Source organism: Corylus avellana, chromosome 5 (genome assembly GCF_965113065.1).
Source record: "Corylus avellana chromosome 5, dhCorAvel1.hap1.2, whole genome shotgun sequence".
NCBI lineage: Eukaryota > Viridiplantae > Streptophyta > Magnoliopsida > Fagales > Betulaceae > Corylus > Corylus avellana.
Window position 1 is genome coordinate 20,151,917 of NC_142494.1, and position 21,712 is coordinate 20,173,628.

Consider the following 21,712-nt stretch of genomic DNA (forward strand, 5'->3'; position numbering starts at 1 on the left):
GTCCCAACGAAGTCCCAACCAGGTCCCAACAAATTCTTGGCAGGTCCTAACCAAGTTCTGACAAAGTCTAGGTAGTATCTCAACGAGTCCCCACCGTGTTTTGGTAGAGTTCCGAATGGATCTTGGTAAAGTTTGGGCGATGGCCTGACCAAGTCTCGACTGGGTTTCGGCAAAGTCTTGGTGGGTCCTAGCCAGGTCTCAACAATGGCCTAACCGAGTCTCGGCGAAGTCCGAGTAGAGAAATGCTGCACATCCTAAATTTTCGTTTTAAAAGTTTGTTCCCAAATGATGTGTCACCATCCCATGAGTTGGTGACACACTTCCCAAAATAATAAATCTCATAAGATGGTAATACATCATTTGGAACTAACTTTTAGGAATAAAATTTAGAATGAGTAGCACTTCTCGTCCTAGCAATGTTCTGATGGGGTCTTGATTGGGTCATGGTGGAGTCTTGACCAAGTCCTCAAGGGGTTCCAACAAAGTCCCGGCAGCTACCTATAAGGTCTCGACTATGTCCCGATTGTGTCCTAACAGTGATAGGGCAAAGTCTTGGTGGTGTTTCAGTTGGGTCCTGACGAGTCCCAAGTGGGTCCCGACGAGGTCCCAATGTCTTGGTCAGGTCCCGACGAGGTCCCCACGGTGGCCCGGTGACGTCCTATCAGGGTCTTGGCGACGTCTGAGTGGGATCCGTCAATTTGAAAATGAGATGTTTAAACTCAAAAAATTATTTACGGTTTTCAAAAATAGAAATTATTTTACGAAAATTAAAGAAGTTTTTTCGGTCAAACCGAAAATATTTTTAGTTGACTAGTATTTTTCGTCACACCAAACACCAAAATATATGAAAAATATTTTATTAAAATCATTTTACGCCAAAACAAACGGAGGCTTAACTTATTTGGGATTAAAGGCATGAATTTTTTTTTCTTTTTTAATTAATGGTGGATGGAAAATGTCAAATCAATGAACATGTTCATGAAATGGACACCAAATGTAAAAAAAAAAAAAAAAGCATTCATCTTAAAAGTAAATGGCAAATAGTTAGGCAAATGTCATTTCAACAAAACAATGTTTTGTCATCTCAGGCACACTTTTATAGCTGCTTGAAAATTTTGTGGTGCGTTAGGCAGGAAAAATTTTGGTGGGAATTGGTATGCAAGAAAGATTAATTTCTCATGGTGTTACATACATGTTATGCTTTAATGATTATGATTATCATGTGTTAAACTAAATTTTATTTTACGAAAAAAGTTTTACTTGAATTGCAAGTGTTTAAATGTCAAGTGAACACATGATAACAAAGAAAGTTTTATGAGAGAAAAAAAAGAAAAAACCTATTTCATACTTCCCAATTTATGAGATAAAGTTTAAGAAAAGTAAAGAAAAAAGTTTGGGCATATAAATTGGTTGAAATTTTTATGAGCCAAGGCTTGCACAACCCTTATAGGGCGTGACCGCATAACAATATGTATAGGTCTAAGGGCCTGTTTGGGATTACGTTTGAGGGACCTAAAAGTGTTTTTAACACTCAAAAAGCCCGTTTGAAGAAAAACGTACTCAACGAGAATTTTAATAAACAAAATGTATAAGCTATACGTTTTTAAAGTGAAATGTTTTGAAAATGTTTTATTTTCAAAGCTAGATAATGTTTTGAAAGAAAAAGGTTTTCAAATATAATGTTTTTACTCAACCTATTTTCAAATTGGTTGGAAATACTAGTGCCATTGTTTTCTTTAATAAGTGCACCGTGCTCACAAGAAAATAAAAAAAAAATTTATTTTCAAACTTAGTTTGTTTTTATCAAAAAATTAGACCTTATGTTTCCGCACTTTGAATTTATAATAATTTTTTTTATGATTAATTACTCATGAATATTATCTTAAAGTTAGTTGTGCTCGGTGTGTTTTAATATATGGCGTTTGCACCTTGAAGACTTCAATAGTTAACAAACCTATCACTCTCGGGTTGGGTGTTTTACGAGTAATGATAGAAGTCACTTTCTTGTCGCTCTAAAAATGAGGTGGCTTGTAAAATCACTATTGGGCTTGTAATTGATCATTATTGAATTTTGATTAAACAGTAATTTTAAAAGTCACCCCATTCATAGAGTGACAGAAGAAGTACTTCTAAAATTACTCGTGTTTTACACATACATTGTCTTGCTGAGCACATTCTCTTCATAAAACTACCTAGCGGCCTCAATTTTATTTACAAGGCTCATCACAAGCTTTGGACCCCATTATCTATGCTACTTCCATGACCTTCATTTACTTTGTTACTTGTTAGCTTGTTCTTTCTAGACTCCTTTGCTTCTCTCCGTACGCTCATTCTTTGAGTTTCTTGCACCACCATCGCCATAAAATTTGGTCTAGTTATGTATTTATATTTGTAATTTGTAATTTTATCCTTTTGCTTTCATATTTTTTTATCAAACGGGATCCATATCGTCTTTTGATTGAATCGTGGCAACAAGTTGTAAAATTAACAAAATGCAGATTAAAGGATTTATTTAATTTTTGTTTGAATTATAGGGAGTAAATTGATAACCTCTTCTTGTAAGGAAGCGATTTGATAAAAAGGTCATACCTTAAGGATGAATGGAGCTTTTTTTTTTGTTCTTTATTATTTTTAGGGTTTAAAATTGGATTCATACCAAACTCAAAAGACCCAAACATACAAAATTAGAAGGTTCAAAAAATCAAAAACTTTAGGCAATGTGATCGGCCCAAATAAGTGATATGTTTAGGTGAGTCCCTCACTTGCTATTTTTGTGAGACTATCCAAATTACATGCAGCTCAAACGATTAATTTAAGGAAATCATCTTTCGAGTAGAGACCCCACCCCCTTTCCCTATTCCCAAGTGGCACAACTTTTTTATTTTTTGTTTTATCATGTGGAGGTGTGACACCAACTTAGTTAGAAAAGTTAATGAAATGTATAAGAAGGGATCTCGTACAAATACTAGAATAAGATATTCTTTATTTTAAGTGAAATGAATATGAGTTATTTTATGGTCAAAATTTGATTTTATGGATGTAATGGTGTACGTATATGTTGTATGCATAGACGAAACTAGAATTTTTACTTTAGGGGATTGGGTCGCTAAAATCTGTTATGAGGAGCCCAAGTAAAAACAAAAAGACCAAGATTATTTTAGAAAAAATGTAATGGCTCAATTATATATATATATATATATATATATATATATATATATATATATATATATATATATTTTGGCATATGGGGTCATGGCCCCTAGGAGTACTCTACAAGCGGAGTGGTTATAACCGTCTAATAACCGATAACCGCATAACTGCTTTGTAAGCGGTTATATAAAATTAAAAAAACCGATAATTGCCTAAGACGGGGTGGTTAGCGGTTTTAGGGATAGGAGTTACAATTAACAACTGCTAACCGCCTACCCTTATATATAATATTTATATTATATATTCAATATAATGTTTTGGTGTTTTTGGATTGATTTTAGATTTGTAATGTTTTTTATTTGTATTTGAATTTTCTAATGTTAGTGATTATTTGGATTTGAAATGTTGGTTTTTTAAGCAAAATTACTCGTGCATACTACAATTTTCTTTAAAGCTTTATTTATTTTCTTATACTTGTCTATAAGAAAATGATGATCACTTCATCAAAGTAAGGAAAAATAGGCTAGAACAAATAAAAGAAGGCCCGACCCTAATGCATGTTGTATATGTTAGAATATTTCAATAATAGATATGTGCATAATGACATTCACTTAGAGATAAATAAACTTTTGGTTAAATGTGCATATTTTTTTTGTACACTAAACCAATGATTTTGAATAATTGGTATCAGAGCCTTCTGTCTCTTTTCTCCATGGCTATGATAAATCTCTTTGTTTTAAATAATATTATTGTTATTATTTTTTTTTCGTAAACAATGAGATTTGCATTAGACTTGTGTTTGAATTGTTTTTCTTTTTGGAGGTTATTCGTATAATCTATGGGTCATCACTGCAATGTTTCAGTATTGTTTATTTTATTTGGTGAGTGAACAATATTGAATCCCACCACTGCAACAAAGAAAAAAAAAAAATTATTTTGCGGATACTTGGCGGAGGCGCACAGTGGGTACTGACATTGTTCATTTTTTCTAAAGAAAATATCATGTGTATGTCTTGAAAAGTCCAAGACATAATTATAATAACAAAAGAAAAAAGAAAAAAGGAAGGTCTATTTTGCTATTATTCATAACCTTTATGTGTATTGTGCTAATATCTAAATGGAAGATGATAGACGTAGTCTTGAAAGTCAATTTTTTGCTTTAAAATTTTTTTGGGGAAAATGCAGTTTACCCCCTTGAAGTTTCAGGGGTTTTTCAATTTTAACCCCAAAGTTCAAAAATTGGCAATCTACCCCCCTGAAGTTTCAAAAATTGGCAATTTAAACTCTCCGTTTAATTTTTCCGTCTAAATGGACGGAAATCTGTGAAATTACATCACTACCCTCAGTCTTTTTAAAAAAAATTCCGTTCAATTTAACGGAAAAATTAAACGGAAGGTTTAAATTGCCAATTTTTGAAACTTCAGGGGGGTAGATTGCCAATTTTTGAACTTTGGGGTTAAAATTGAAAAACCCCTGAAACTTCAGGGGGGTAAACTGCATTTTCCCCAAATTTTTTTTTTTTAAATGTTGTGTGTTTATGCATGAAAAGTTGCTAGCCTGACTACCTGAGCTTAACACAACATTAATTTGTTTATTTATTTGGTTCAAGTTTATTTGTTTATTTGGCTTTTGGAGTGTGGCCCGTGTGTGTTTTTCTCTGATTTTGGGTTTGCTTTGTTTTTTGAAGCATAAGGTCTTAACCGTTTATATATATATATATATATATATATATATATATATATATATATATATATAAAAAGAAAAAAAAAAAAAAAAAAAAGGAAGGTTAAGATGGACATGCCATAGAGTTATGCGTAAAGTTCAAATGTATGCGCACACTAGGGCTGTAAATGAGCTGACACACTTGACAGCTCGCTCGCTACCTGCTCGGCTAAGCTCGACCCGAACTCATGCTCAACACTGTACAAGCTCGCTCATTAATGTTGAAACTCGCTCGATTAGCTAGTGACATATACTCGACTTGCTCGACTAAGCTTGATAGGGGCTCGTGAGTTCGACTCGTTTAACTCGAGCTCATCCGGCTTGCCCAGCTCATTAGCCCGACTCATTTGCTCATTAATATATCTCATATATATATACAAAATATATTACAAAAGACAGTTATATAAATTTAAATATGTATATGTGTGTTATATATTAGTATTAACATACTAACTACTAACTAGTTAGTTAATAAACTAACTTATTAACTAAGTTAGTATATAGGAGAAACTTCATTTTGCCCTCTGAACTTCCACCCGATTTTACAAACTCTCATGAACTTCCAAATATCTCATGGACCCCTGAACTTTCAATTATTCTCAATTAGAACCCTTCCGTTAATTTTATCTGTTAAAAATACAAAAAAAAAAGACCATAATGTCTTTGATTTTCATTTTTTTAAAAATAAAAAAACGTTTTGAAAGTTGAAATTTTATACAAAAGTCAGGGGTATAAACATTATTTAACGTTTAAAATCTGACAGAGGGGTCCATATTGAGAGTAATTGAAAGTTCAGATGTCCAAAATAAGAGATTTGGAAGTTTAGGAGGGGTTTTTAAAATCGAGTGAAAGTTCAGGGGGCCAAAGTGCAGTTTCTCCTAGTATATATTAAATTAGGGAAAAATCCACTTTACCCCCTAAAGTTTTGAGGAGTTTTTCAATTTGAACCCTAAAGTTTAAAAATTAGCAATGTACCCTCCCTAATGTTTCAAAAAATTTCAATTTAAACCTTCCGTTACTAATTTCCGTTAAATTGGACGGAAATTTTAAAAAAAAAAAATGTCTGAGGGTAATTATGTAATTTCAAATATTTCCTTCCAATTTGACGAAAATTAGTAACGGAAGGTTTAAATTGAAAATTTTTGAAACATTAGGGGGGTACATTGCCAATTTTTAAACTTTAAGGTTCAAATTGAAAAACTCCTAAAACTTCAAGGGGTAAAGTGGATTTTTCCCATTAAATTACTAACTGAGTATAATTAACTATAGGTTATTTTGACCCCAAAAAAAAAAAATGTTACTTAGTATTTGTATATATGTTAGGACAATTCATATAATCAGGACAATTCAAATACTTACTTATATTATTCATGCACAATGACAATATGATTCTTATAATATCAAATTGTGTGGAAATTTGATTCAATAATGTATTAGTTATAACCACAATTGAAGTATTTCTTATAAATTATAATTACAATTTGCAAGTAAAAACTTAACAATTTGAATCTAGAATGTATGCCATTAATCGTGATCATAGGAATATAGGATCATATAATATAATAAGGAGAAAATTCACTTTACCCCCCTGAAGTTTCAGGGGTTTTTCAATTCGAACCTCAATGTTTAAAAATTGGTAATGTACCCCCTAATGTTTCAAAAAATTTCAATTCAGACCATCTATTACTAATTTCTGTCTAATTGGACGAAAATCATCCCACATGCGTCTCATGTGGGATTTTGACGCCCTCTATTTCAATTTTGCCCATATTAAAACCTATAAAATCATGCTATTACCCTTATCAAAACCAATGAAATTTAGGGTAATTACATAATTACATAGTTTTTAATGAGGACAAAATTGAAATAGAGGGCATTAAAATCTCACGTGAGACACACGTGGGATGATTTCCATCCAATTAGATGAAAATTAGTAATGGATGGTCTGAATTGAAAATTTTTTAAATATTAAGAGGGTACATTGACAATTTTTAAACATTGGGGCTCGAATTGAAAAACTCCTGAAACTTCAGGGGGTTAAAGTGAATTGAACCCATATAACAATTAACATTGACCCATATAATTGTTATGCAACAATTATATCATAGGAATGTAGTTATGTAACAATTGTTATTTAATTGTAACAATTTAACATATTAATTATTACATCTATGATATATCATATATGAATCAATATGATTTGAAACTATTACAAAGTTACAAACATGTAACATTATATACAAAGTTGATTATAAATTATTACATATATGATGTATTGATGTATGATATATTAATTACAAATTTTAAATTTAGGGGAAAATTCACTTTACTCTCTTGAAATTTTAGGGGTTTTTCAATTCGAACCATAATGTTTAAAAATTGATAATGTACCCCCCTAATGCTTCAAAAATTTTCAATTCAGACCCTCCATTACTAATTTCCGTCTAATTGAATGGAAATCATCCCACGTGTATCTAACGTAGGATTTTGATGTCTTCTATTCCAATTTTGCCCTCATTAAAACCTATAAAATTACGTAATTACCCTCAATTTCATAGATTTTAATGGGGGTAAAATTGGAATAGAGTGCATCAAAATCCCTCATGAGACACACGTGGGATGATTTCCGTCCAATTAGACGGAAATTAGTAACGAATTGTCTGAATTGAAAATTTTTGAAACATTAGGGGGGTACATTGCCAATTTTTGAACACTGGGGTTCAAATTGAAAAACTCCTGAAACTTTAGGGGGGTAAAGTGAATTTAACCCTTAAATTTAATATGTAATGACAGTAATGTAACTATGTTTATGAACTTGTTAATAGCTGAAATTACCCATTTTAGATTATTCTGATGTTCCACATGACACCATGAGCTCATTAATCCAACATCCTTTATTGAATGAGAACATAAAGATCCAAATAAACAATCAAGATCATTTATTGGATAACTAATAGGCGAGCTCAGCTGAAATTACCCATAATAGATTATTTTGATTATTTGAAATTTGAAACATTTCATCTTATAATCTAAGCCGTCGGTTTAATCTGAGCCGTTGGATTTGATAAATGGAACACAATTGTAATCCATTATGAACTTAAGAGTTATATGATGTTCCACATGACACCATAAACTCACTAATCCAACGTTCCAAATTGAATGAGAAAATAAAGATCAAACAAAATGGTCAAGATGATTTATTGGATAACGCATCGCTGAACATTTTGTAGAAGACAATATGCGGCTTCAAGCCATTGTCGAGCAACTCCATGCACCTCCTCCTCCACCAACCTAATCCCAAGCTGTTTTTTTTTTAAAAAAAATAAAAAATAAAAAATAAAATTGTTGTGTTTACTTTTTATTTGTAATTTTCTTTTCTTTGTTTTCTTTATGTTTTGTAATTTGTATAAATATTTAATAGAGTGTTTTATTTTGTTAGTGTGATAGTATTAAAAATTAATAGTATTCAATTCGTAGCATTAAACCGTATCTTCTCCAACATTCTATTTTGAAAGTCTCATAGTTGAAAATGAGAGAAAAAAAAAAAAAAAATTAATAATGATTAGAAGATGGAAAGTCTTATTCCAAAATTCTCCTGTTCAATTTAATTTGAGATCCTATTCTGTTTTGGTCTTGGCTAATTAAGGATTTATATTCAAATCACCTAAAGCTAATTAATGATTTGTATTTAAAAGGGACATAAATTCTCTTTCTCCTTCAACTTGGGCTTCAATGAAGGTAGATAAAGTTCTCTGCAACAAAGCTGTCTTTCTTAATCCACCACCGCTGCCCTTGGGTGCCAAATCCCCACCATCCAAAACTAAAACAAAATTCAGACTAGGCAACCACGATTGATCAAGAACACCAACTTTCTTCAATCACATCATCTTGGAGGTGCCCCAACTGGACCAAAATGGAATAGTCCATTTGCAATGTAGAAAAAAGCAGAGTCCACAGAGGGGTTATGTAATCTCAATTTTAACTTATCCCACTTTGATGTTTCGTTTGGTTAATGGGTAATCATAGAAAAGTCAAGAAAAATATTATAATTTTGCAAAAGTAAATTCTGCAGAACTCAGACCGGTTGAAAGACCTTCATGGTATCCTCTGATCTAATAAAAAATTGTTTTTAAGCTCATCTTTGTAGCACTTGTTTTTCTTTCAAATGAGAAATCGAAAAAGAGAGTAAGATTTAACTCTTGAGAATGTATCTTCAAAACGACCAAGGAACAGAGTAAGATAATGAAAGAGAGATTTATCTACCTCCATTGAAGCCCAAGTTGAAAGAGAGAAAAATATTTTATACTGAAGCGAGGGATAAAAGTTGAAGAGAGGGATGGGGTGTTAATGTGTTATACTGAAGCTTGTCCTTGTCCCACATCAAAAAAAGAAGCAAACACTCTAACTTCTCACATCTATAAATTGAATGGCCCAATAATTTGTACTCCAAGCCACCTAATGGGAGGTGAATAAATCACTAAAATGCCATGGGTGCTCACCATTGGAATTTAAAATGGTGAAAAGAAATCAATTTTTTAAGTAAATTTGGTTTATTAAAAAAAAAAAAATTCAAGCCTGGGTATCATCTACTTCTAGGCTTGAGCTCGGATAAGAATTTCCTTAGCGAGAGCCGAGTCGAGCTCTTGAGGGCTCGACTCTCCCGAAATCAAAATTTTCTCGATCTCGAGCTTGATCCTGGGCACCAGATTATTCCAATGAGCCGATCCTAAGCAAAGGGTTCTCAGCTCGGCTCGAACTTGAGATAGACTCGATTAAATATTTTCTTAAATGAGCCAAGCCGAGTTTGCTAATACCCAGCTCGGCTCGGCTCATTTACAGCCCTATTCGCACATATGATGGAGCAATGAGGCTTTTGCATTGATATTGATTTACTTATTTACCAAACAAAGCAAGTTAAAGATTGAAGCATGTGTCGTGACCTATAGAATTTCTTTTGACACTTGTGGCACTTATAATTTTTTAAATTTGTGTGAACTTATCCTAGATTCATGTCATTTTATGTTCAATTATGAGTTGTTTATATTTTTATAAACTTGGATTTATTGGATATGAGGATTTTGGCGGAAAGGAGATTGGGTTCAACTGCGGTATTTGTTTTGAGATTGCTAAGTTTTTGTGCAGTATTTATTTCAACAATGTGTTTTATTTTTATGAATATACACACTATTTTGTTTTATGTATGTATATGGTTTTGAGTGTACATATTATTTTTATCCTTAAAAATGAGGGCTTTGACAACTCCCTTGATATTTATTTCAATCATATGTGTTGTTTATTTTGATTGAAATATTTTTTAACGAGCATAAATTGTTAATGTGTTATACAATATATTTATGTTCAACATAAAGATTTAAGCTTTATGGTGCATGGATTGATAATTTTCTACATGCGTGTTAAATGTAGAACATAGAATTCAAAATTTTTATTTATTTTGTCTTGGACAACAAGCGTTTTTTATCGAAGAGATTTTCAATATTATTCCTTGGAGATATGTCATCTTATGGGAGTAGTAAGTTATATATTTTTTCATAAAACTTTGGTTCCAGCCCCTCAGTTGATAAAATCCTATTGGTGTAACTCTTGTATACGTGGCACTCTATGATTTGTAAAATAACTCACATATAAGAGAGAGTTGAGTCAATGTAAAATAAACTCACACATGAGGGGAAGATTTATTGTAAATGCACGTGTTAGTGTTATGTCCCATATTGAAAAATGAAAAGAAAGGGGTAAGTATTATATTGAAAAAAAACAAATGTTAATAATATCAGCTTATTTTGTATACACATATTGTTTTATATACATTGTTCATCATATTTGTGATTCTGAAATATTTGGTTATGAACAAATACTGTTTTTAAGGCATGTGCTATAATAAATAAATAAAAGAGTGCATGTATTGTTGCTTGTGAAATTTTATGCATTCATTTTAAGATTTATATGTGAATTTATATACATTCCTATTGAGATTAAGGAATTTTGTGCAATATGAATAATTATGTTGTGTATAAAATAGATGATTTTGATCAGTTATGTTCCCACCTATCGTGGGACAAACTGTGATAAATTATTGGGTTTTATCGTAAATTCAATCAATAGTTTTAGTGAACGAATAATTGTGTTATATATAAAATTGATGATTTTGACTAGTTATGCTCTCACCTATCGTGAGAATAACTACAATAAATTGTTGAATTTTATCGTTAATTCAATAAAGAATTTTGCGAATTTTGAGAGCATTAGCATGCTTAATAGATGAATCATTGTTACTCTTATTGTAACTTAGTGGTACCGTGCATGTGATGTAATTTGGTAATTGCTACGATTTTGTATTATTTTAGTTGAATACTATTTTTGTTTATTGGTTAAATCTCTGGCTTATTTGAAAAATAACTTTGTATAAATCTAGAGATTTGTTTGCAAATATAAAATCCTTATTTAAAGAAATAAGATCCATTTTGTCCAGAATATTTAATAATGATTACTTTGATGCCTTCTATTTATACCCCCTCCACTTCTGGTGCCTTTGCTCCCACGCCCACCCTACATTGATGAATCAATGTTACCATTTATAGGGTGATGCCTTCACTTAGTCAACTGTCTCCACTTCTGATTGATCTGTATATGGATCTGCGCCTGGAATTGGACAAGCTTCTAGGTTAAGCTTATCATCTCGGGCAATTGGAACCATATTTGTAACTTAGCGAGGTGGTGATACTGGTACTGCTTTCATTGGGTATACTAAAACTAATGAAACAACTGCGGGTGGTGCGGAGTGTTTGGACAGCGTGTTGCGTTGTCTCCTTTCCCACCGCCTTGAGCTCTCGCTTTCAAGGTGAATACGAAAAAAATTAACTATTTTAATTTACATGATCCGCTGCTCACGCACGAGCCAACTAGCATCCCTCATCTCCACTCGTTGACGTGCAACTTTCACTTTTCGCCCAATACACCCAATGCCAAATAGCTGCCAAAAAGCACAAGCGAGAAAACACAATATGTGCACCGGCCACACCTTCGTAACTCCAAATACCCAGATTCGTTATAGTCCCTCATGTGATACTCCAACCGCCCCGTGAATTGGTTATTCCTAAATGAGTCATGAAAGGTATAATAAATATACCATAAGGCTCTAACAAGTTCAAAGATAGCCCTATTTCTCCAGTTCCAGATGGCCCATGTGGCCGGCCCAAATAGCGAGGGCCAGGGTATGGGGCCATAGAAGCCATCAACGACCTACTATTACGATTGATTGCTTTCCTGCCTGCTTGACTATTGCTTGTGTGCCTGTTGGCGGTTTTTCCTTTGCGTTCTATCTATTATAAGGTCCCTGAGGGGGTTTAGTTGATACATGATTTCTGTTTCGTCTTTCGTTTGTTTCAATAAATATATCAATCAATTATGATTCTTTCTTTTTCTATTGATTCTTTTCCGATCGAGATGTATGGATCCATGAATCTATGTGTCCATATAGATCCTATCCTGTTCATGGATTAACGAAAATGTGCAAAAGCTCTATTTGCCTCTGCCATTCTATGAGTTTCTTCCTTTTTACGTATGGCATCACCACTCCCCTTTGGCAGCATCCACTAATTCGAAACTTAACTTGAAAGCTATATTTCGACCCGGTTCGGGATGCTCCTAATAACCAACAAATCGTAAGTGCTTTTCTTTGTGCGGATCCTATTTCAATGGGAACTTGATGAGTTGATCTGGGTAGATGGTGCCAGTGAGAGCAACTTTAGTATCCCCCGTTGACCTTCTTTTGTAGATAGAATCTTCAATGAGTGGAAACAAGCAGAGTCACCATTGACTCTATTTATTATTATGGTAAATTTGTGTATCAAGATTTCAATCTGAGATCTTATTTCGAATCGATACCCCCACCTACGAGACTACAAGGATCCCTACTAAGCATCCATGGCTGAATGGTTAAAGCGCCCAAGTGGTGGAGTGTCCACAGCTGATGTGCTTGCTTGGTCTAACTCCCTTTGAAAACAATGCTTTCCTCTTTGCAGACAGGCCTGATTTTCAACCTTTACTTGAAATAAATAAAAATAGGGTACATTTAGTGATTCTATCTCTGATTGAGCCCTCCCACAAGTAGAACTGAAACTTCATCCTTAGAGCTCTTTCTGAGCAGGGTAAGAATGAAGGAGATGATTGAGTTTTTGAGTTTCGATGAGGTTCTTTCTCCTATTAACTCTTTTCAAAGTGAATTATTGTGTATTTATTGTTGTAAATATGCACTTGGTAATCATTTTAATGAGTTATTTCAAAAATATTTCTAAACTAAGTAAGACAAATAAATGGATTTATTTTTCACTTTTACCTAAGAAAAGTTTTTTTAAATGAGATATACAATTTATGACTAATGTTCATTTTAATTATGATTGAAACTAATATTTGTGATTTTCTGTTATCTTCCAATCGAAGTTGAACTAGGTGCATTTATTATGATATTCATTTTGAGATAAATGAACATTCAGTTTAATGTGGATATTATTGTGGTAGACCAAACAAATGATTTTGAGTGTTTATGTACCCACCTACTATGGGACTAATCATGATAAATTATTGGGTTTGATTCAATGTGGATATGTAAATCAAAATAAATGATTTTGAGTGGTTACGTACTCGCCTATCGTGAGACTAACCATAATAAATTATTATGTTTTATTGGATATTATTCAAAATAAATAAATAAAAAAATAAATGTAGGGTTATTATTTTGTGAACCGTAACACCAAGGTCTATTCGGATAAGTACTTTGCCCTATCGGTAAATTATTATTTGGTAGGGTGTTTGGCAAGATGAAGAAAATGGTTAGATACTTTGCACTTAGTTGCCTAGTCTCATCATCTCGAAGTCAAGTTATTTCAAGTCTTTGTATTTAATTATTTTGCTTTATGCGTAGGAGTCCATTGTGTATTGCGGACTCTAGCATATAATTTGACATAAAAATAATGCGTAAGAGTGAATTGTGTGTTGCAGACTCTACTATGGATTTGACAGAAAAATAGTGCGTGAGTTTATTATGTGTTAAAGAGTCTAGCATGAATTTGAGATAAAATTAATGTGTAAGAGTGTAATGTGTATTGTGAACTTTAGCATGTGTGTAAGATAAAAATCTTACTATTTGGTGAATGAGGATATTTATAAGTGCATATTTATGTTTTCACATGCATCATAAATTTATTGTGACATTTTCAATCCTTGGTGATCCTGACATGTCTCTCCTGGAAAGACACATATTGTGAAAATGTAATAACTTCTAAGTCTCAATACCCTCAAGTAATCATATTTGCGTTAACTGTGTGTAGCTTGATGTGCACTTAAGTATGTACATAAAATCATATGATTATATTGTTGGTGTACTTGGTAAATACTTAAGTCACTTGAAAGCTGCAAAGAAGTACTAAGGTACTTGCGTGGGTGCTAGGGACTTTGTGCCAACGTAACAGTAATCTATATTCTTGATGTAGTTGGATATTGTGATGCCAATTATTTTGGTTATCAAGGTAGTGTATTTGTGATGGTGGGAATAACTATTACGTGAAAAAGTGTCATACAAACACTTATAGCTTCTTCAACTATTGAGACATGAATAATGTGTAGCTTATTGTGAGGCTACAAGTCAGGATACATAACTGCAGAATTTTATTTCAAGGCTAGGTAGTCTAGATGCCATTGTGATGCCATTAGAAATATTTGAGTTATATTACCAGCAATTTTCTTTTTCTCAGAATACTAGGAGCTCCTTGCGATACAAGCATATTAACATACAAGTGTTTATTTTTAGAGAGAAAGTTAGTTGAATCTCATATTTGAGTTATGCATACTCTTACAGAACATATGTTGGCGAACCCATTGACCAAGGGTATTTGGCTCCTATAATGTTTCGGAAGCATGCGACTCATATGGGGTTGTTAGAGTCTTTTGTTCTATTAACTTAGTGGGAGTTATGTGCCTTATGTATATCATGAGTATTTTTGTGTTAACTATGACATTGATGTTGTGATACGAGACATTATGTGTGAGTCTCGGTAAGACATTGTGTATTAGTCTCAGTGGACTTCATTTGAAAATATAATGATCACTATCTGTGTTATTTGTGTCTTACACTTGCATTCTATTTTCCTTGGTCACGTGATTGTAAGTACTTGTTATATGTCATGCATCCTATCGGTGTATTCTAACTTGTTACTTGCAAATACATTTTGATCAGGTTGTGTGTTAAGAATGCTATTTGTGTTTATCTTGTGGTTAAATGATTTATGCTGTCCAAGTGGGAGATTGTTGTATTTATTCATTTTGGGTGGATTAGCATAGTCATTTGTTTTGTTTTGGGCCCATAATGGGATGAGCCAATTTTGTGGACACATGAGGAAGTCATTTACTCTCACCCTATATATAAGTGAAGTTTGCCGATTAGGCTTCATTAGGTTATTATGTGAAAATTAGGGTTGAGAGTAATAGTCTCTCTACACACACAAAACACAGTTTTCTTCTATATATTTTGGCATCTACAAGAGATTCGATGAGGCAGATATGAAAATCTTGTCTTGAGAAATTGAAGGTATGTCGTTCTTAGACTTTATATATACATGCTATGGAGAAAGAACATATCTATTATTGAAATATTCTAACAATATATATATTAGGGAAATCATATATAAACTCCTTAGGTCAACGCACTTTTATTAAAAACTCCTTAGGTGTTTTTTTTCGGAAATTGACTTCATGGGTCAATCGAAACTACAATAAACTCCCTACCATCAAAAAATTTTAACAGTAGTTAGTAATACTCAAAACTCCCCATTTTACCTCATTAAAATATTAATTTTTTTTATTAATTTAATTTTAAAAATTAAAAATTAAAAAAAAAAATGGAGGGGTGGCTTGGGGTGGCTGCGCCAAGAGGGTGGCCACGAGCCACCCCATTTGGGGCGGGCCACCCCAAACCACCCTTGGGGTGGCTTACGGCCACCCCTCCATTTTTTTTTTTAAAAGATTTAATTTTTAAAATTAAATTAATAAAAAATTAATATTTTAATCAAATAAAACTTGGAGTTTTGAGTGGACTAACGGCAGTTGACGAAAATTGACGGTAGAGAGTTTTCTAGTAGTTTCGAGTGATCTAAGGAATAAATTTTCAAAAAAAAAATACCCATGGAGTTTTTAATAAAAGCGTGTTGACCTAAGGAGTTTATATATGATTTCCCTATATATTATAAACAACCTCTAGTCTTAGGAATATCGTTAAATCAAATGTTATATATATATATATATATATATATATATATATATATATATATATATATATATATATATATATATATATATATATATTTTTAGCAAGAGCATTGTTAACAAAACGCTTGCTGAACAAGGTAATAGTCTGATTATTACCCGAAACCGGAAAGGTTTGTTCAACAGTTTTGACAAAATATTAAATCTTAAAAGAAGACTGAAACCAAGTAGTATTATAGACATCCCTAGCGTCCAGCTTGGGAATGTTCCACTTACTGAAATCATTATCACCATCAACCAAAACATTTTCATAGTTAACCACGTCGGGTGGCAAACTGGAATTAAAGCAAACAGAAGAATTAGATCTCCACATATTGACACACAAACTAAACTCAAATTCACTCACTAGGCGAAGTCTTAAAGGATCTCATCCTAGGTACTTACTCATTGTTTTGCTTTACTGTTCATGTCCGGAGTTACTGTGCAAAATCATTGTTCACTTTTACTGTTCATGTCTGAACGACACGCGCAGGATCACTGTTCAGATGCACTGTTCACTCACTGTTCAAAATTTGTCTGCCGACACTACAGTGCCGACAGCTACTGTTTCAGATTGATGCTTTCACTGTTCAGACTGGCGCCAGACGTGCCTTTACTGTTTACTTTTTACTGTTTGCTTTTGACCGCATGAACGCGGCTCATGATTGTAATTTACTGTTTATGCTTTTGATCAAGCCTATATAACGGGCTCCCCTCCCCCATTATAAGGCAGAAGTTTTTTGAGTGACTATACCCTCACCAGAAACTCTCGAGCCATTCCCCCTTCAGATTCTTCTTCTTCTTCTCTATCCCTTACTTCAGTAAGTCCGAACGCTTACTCTTGTAAAGGTTTTATCATATAATCTATAACGATTATCTGTTTTATTTGATTCCTTCTTATCAACTGCTTTTAATTTCAGTTGTTTATTTTGATTATATAATTGTCTTACCGCCATCTTGGACGGTTCTATTGCTTTGCTTTTCAATTGCTTATTTTCTGCATCTATTATCACCTCCCCCTCCTCCCCTGCATCTATATGCATTTTGCGCTTCCCCCCCTCAAGGGTATGATCTCGGCCCATTTGACCTTGATACGATCTCGTTCCTTTTGGGAATATTTGGCACGGTAAGCATGCCGCAACTCACGATTTTCTTTTGAAGAAAAATCTTTGTTTAAAGCAGACCAATCAATGACAGAGAAGAAATCTCTGATATGAGCAGTGATAACATTACACTGATGAGGAAAACTCGAGGGAATAGGAGCAACAAAATCAGAAGCAGAAGGAGAGAGAGATCCACGATCGTCATCCGTTAGGGGATGATTTTTCGTAGAATAAAAAGCAGATGAAACTTGGGAATCGGTAGAAATTCCTTTGAGTTTCAAATCAGGATTAACTGTGGGATGAAGATGAGGAGAATCGTTAAGAGATTCGTCGACATCTTTATCTCGACGACGGAGTCCTTCTGAGGTTGTTGAACCAGCAAAAGAATTCCTTCGTTCGTTAATCAACAGGGAACGTCAATTCTGTTTGAATATCCCAAATCAGCAAAATTGATTTTAACAGATCCATCCATGTATTGTTGGATGTAATCAAGATTAGAGGCATCGTTAACTACTCGAGAAGGTTTTGCAACACCTTCCAAAAGCCATTCGTTGGGGAGTTCAATCTCAGCCCACCGGATCATTTTTGGAGTTTTAATATGAGCATTCTGAGTAGAACTCTGAATCAACAGAGTCGATTCGCCTGTATGCTTAATCACAGCACGTGGATCAAGATTTGTTTTCATCAATTTATAATAAATACGGTAGATGATAGCAATAGACTGGCTACCTTCTTCCATATTATAACCTGATGTGAGTATATTCAGCGTTAGTGCTTTCAGAATATGAACATCAGTTAAACTCAGAGACATATTTGGAAAAACATCGAAGTGGACAGGACCACCAAACAATGATGACTGAATCATGCATCTTGTAACGGGACTTACAGGTTCTCCTTTACGCTTCCCCCCTGGTATCAGAGCCGTAAGAGTTGTCGATCTCTTTGCTGCCTTGATTATGCATCTTCTCTCTTTCTCCCCCCCTGAGTGTATAGTCTTGCTCTTCTCCTTTTTGCTTTTTACCTGTTAACCTTTCTCTGTGTCGAGATTCTAGTTGCTTTAGGCTCCTCCACCCCGTCGGTACAGTTTCAAGTGACCACCCTTCACCTCAGTTTGCGAACCAGTAAGTCCCGTTGAAAGCCTGGGTTTGGCGTGTTAGGGCATTAAGTAGGTGCTGAGGGCTAGGCCAAGGGTATGCGTCACCTGTACGGCAGGCCAAGGGTATGCGTTGAGAGTAGAGCGTCTAGGAAGGACATGCTTAGAGAGTTTGTGCAGTGAGTAAGTACCTAGGATGAGATCCTTTAAGACTTCACCCAGTGAGTGAATTTGAGTTTAGTTTGTGTGTCAATATGTGGAGATCTAATTCTTCTGTTTGCTCTAATTCCAGTTTACCACCGGACGTGGTTAACTATGAAAATGTTTTGGTTGATGGTGATAATGATTTCAGTAAGTGGAACATTCCCAAGCTGGACGCTTGGGATGTCTATAATACTACTTGGTTTCAGTCTTCTTTTAAGATTCAATATTCTGTCAAAACTGTTGAACAAACCTTTCCGGTTTCGGGTAATAATCAGACTATTACCTTGTTCAGCAAGCGTTTTGTTAACAATGCTCTTTCTAAAAAATACAGGTTTTTGCATATTGGTTCTGTCCAAGTTGCAGTCAAGCCATTGACTCGACTCAGTATTAATGCTTCTGTTTTGCTTTGTTTGCGTGATGCTCGTTTTCTTCATTTTAAAACCAGCATTATCGGCATGATTCAGTCATCATTGTTTGGTGGTCCTGTCCACTTCGATGTTTTTCCAAATATGTCTCTGAGTTTAACTGATGTTCATATTCTGAAAGCACTAACGCTGAATATACTCACATCAGGTTATAATATGGAAGAAGGTAGCAAGTCTATTGCTATCATCTACCGTATTTATTATAAATTGATGAAAACAAATCTTGATCCACGTGCTGTGATTAAGCATACAGGCGAATCGACTCTGTTGATTCAGAGTTCTACTCAGAATGCTCATATTAAAACTCCAAAAATGATCCGGTGGGCTGAGATTGAACTCCCCAACGAATGACTTTTGGAAGGTGTTGCAAAACCTTCTCGAGTAGTTAACGATGCCTCTAATCTTGATTACATCCAACAATACATGGATGGATCTGTTAAAATCAATTTTGCTGATTTGGGATATTCAAACATAATTGAACGTCCCCTGTTGATTAACGAACGAAGGAATTCTTTTGCTGGTTCAACAACCTCAGAAGGACTCCGTCGTCGAGATAAAGATGTTGACGAATCTTTTAACGATTCTCCTCATCTTCATCTCACAGTTAATCCTGATTTGAAACTCAAAGGAATTTCTACCGATTCCCAAGTTTCATCTGCTTTTTATTCTACGAAAAATCATCCCCTAACGGATGACGATCGTGGATCTCTCTCTCCTTCTGCTTCTGATTTTGTTGCTCCTATTCCCTCGAGTTTTCCTCATCAGTGTAATGTTATCACTACTCATATCAGAGATTTCTTCTCTGTCATTGATTGGTCTGCTTTAAACAAAGATTTTTCTTCAAAAGAAAATCGTGAGTTGCGGCATGCTTACCGTGCCAAATATTCCCAAAAGGAACGAGATCGTATCAAGGTCAAATGGGCCGAGACTATGATCGAGTCCCAAACTCACATTTTGTTTTTTGATTTTCTTCAAAAACATTTTCTGGACGAAAATGATTTGAACGTTGTCAAAAAGAAGTTTGTCAAAGAGGATAAATCTGTCATCAGATCTTCCCATCCTCCTACTGAAAACACTCTTCTTGATGTCAACAATATGGTTGTTAAGTGTTCCCCTTTCAAAACTCATGATAAGGACCCTATCACTAACGATAGGAGAATCATTGAGCAAAACAATTTTGTTTCCAAACCCCTCCCCAATTTGTCAAAACTTTCTTATCAAAAGACTTCCCAAGAAAACCTTGAGAAAATTGACAAATTTCTTTCTAAGTTTTATAAAGATAATGCTAGTTCTTCTGAACGAGACACTAGCACTAAAAAGGTTTCCGATTCTGAAAATACCTCTCAAGAATCCACTGATTCTAACGTCAGAATTCTTGAACAAAACCTTGGTAAGATTGTAGTGGAACCAAACTTCCAAAGGATCTTTAACGGTTCTGTCAATCTTACGAAAGATTTTGAGTATGCTCTTCTTAATAGAATCAGCTATGGTTGTATTAGTACTTGTTCTGTTCTAACCAAGCACAAAGAACAAATCAGTACTAAAACATCTCCTGAAAAAACTTTGGAAAATTTTTCAAAACAAAAATCCAAAGAAGTTACTGTCTCAGATTTAAAATACGAGATTCGTAACATCAGGAGAGAAATGGTCGATTTAAAAAAGAATAAGCATCCCCCTACCCTTGTTTCTGAGAAAACCCATTTTGTCAATTTAATCAACAAAGTGGTTCCTCCCAAATGGCATTCTAAAGTACATATTATTGTTTCTCCTGATTTTACTCTTGATGTAATTGCTTTAATTGATTCTGGTGCTGATTGGAATTGTATCCAAGAAGGATTAATTCCCAGCAAATATTTTGAAAAATCCACTGAACGATTGCATTCTGCCAGTGGAGAAAAGTTGAAAATCAAGTATGAATTAAACAATGTTCATGTTTGTCAAAACAATGTTTGTTTTCATATCCCTGCTGTTTTGATTAAAAATATGACTGATAAAGTCATTCTTGGTTTGCCTTTCATTGCCATGCTTTACCCCATAACAATTGATGACACTGGTGTCTCAACTGTTAAAATGGGATTCAAAGTCAAATTCCCTTTTGCTTCTGAGTCCGAGATTGATAACGGTTGTTTAAATTTAGTTTCTGTTAAGCATAAACATCTCAATTTCCTCAAACAAGAATTAAGGTATAAAAAGATTGCTGAACAACTCTCTGACGAGCTTTTACAATCAAAAATTTCTGCTTTCCATACCTTGATTGTTGATTATGTTTGTTCTGATCTCCCTAATGCTTTTTGGCATAGGAAAAAGCATATTGTTTCTTTGCCTTATGTTAGAAATTTTTCTGAAAGCAAAATTCCAACTAAAGCTAGGCCTATTCAAATGAATGCCGAAACTTTAGAGTTTTGTCAAAAAGAAATTGCTGATTTGCTTGCTAAGGGTATGATTCGAAAGAGTAAGTCCCCTTGGTCCTGTGCTGCTTTCTATGTCATGAAAAATGCTGAGTTAGAAAGAGGTGCTCCAAGGTTAGTCATTAACTACAAGCCCCTCAATGATGTGTTAGAGTGGATTAGGTATCCCATCCCCAATAGGAAGGATCTGGTCAGCCGTCTAAACGACGCTGTTGTCTTCTCTAAGTTTGATTTAAAGTCAGGATTTTGGCAAGTCCAGATTAAGGATAGTGATAGGTACAAGACGGCCTTTAC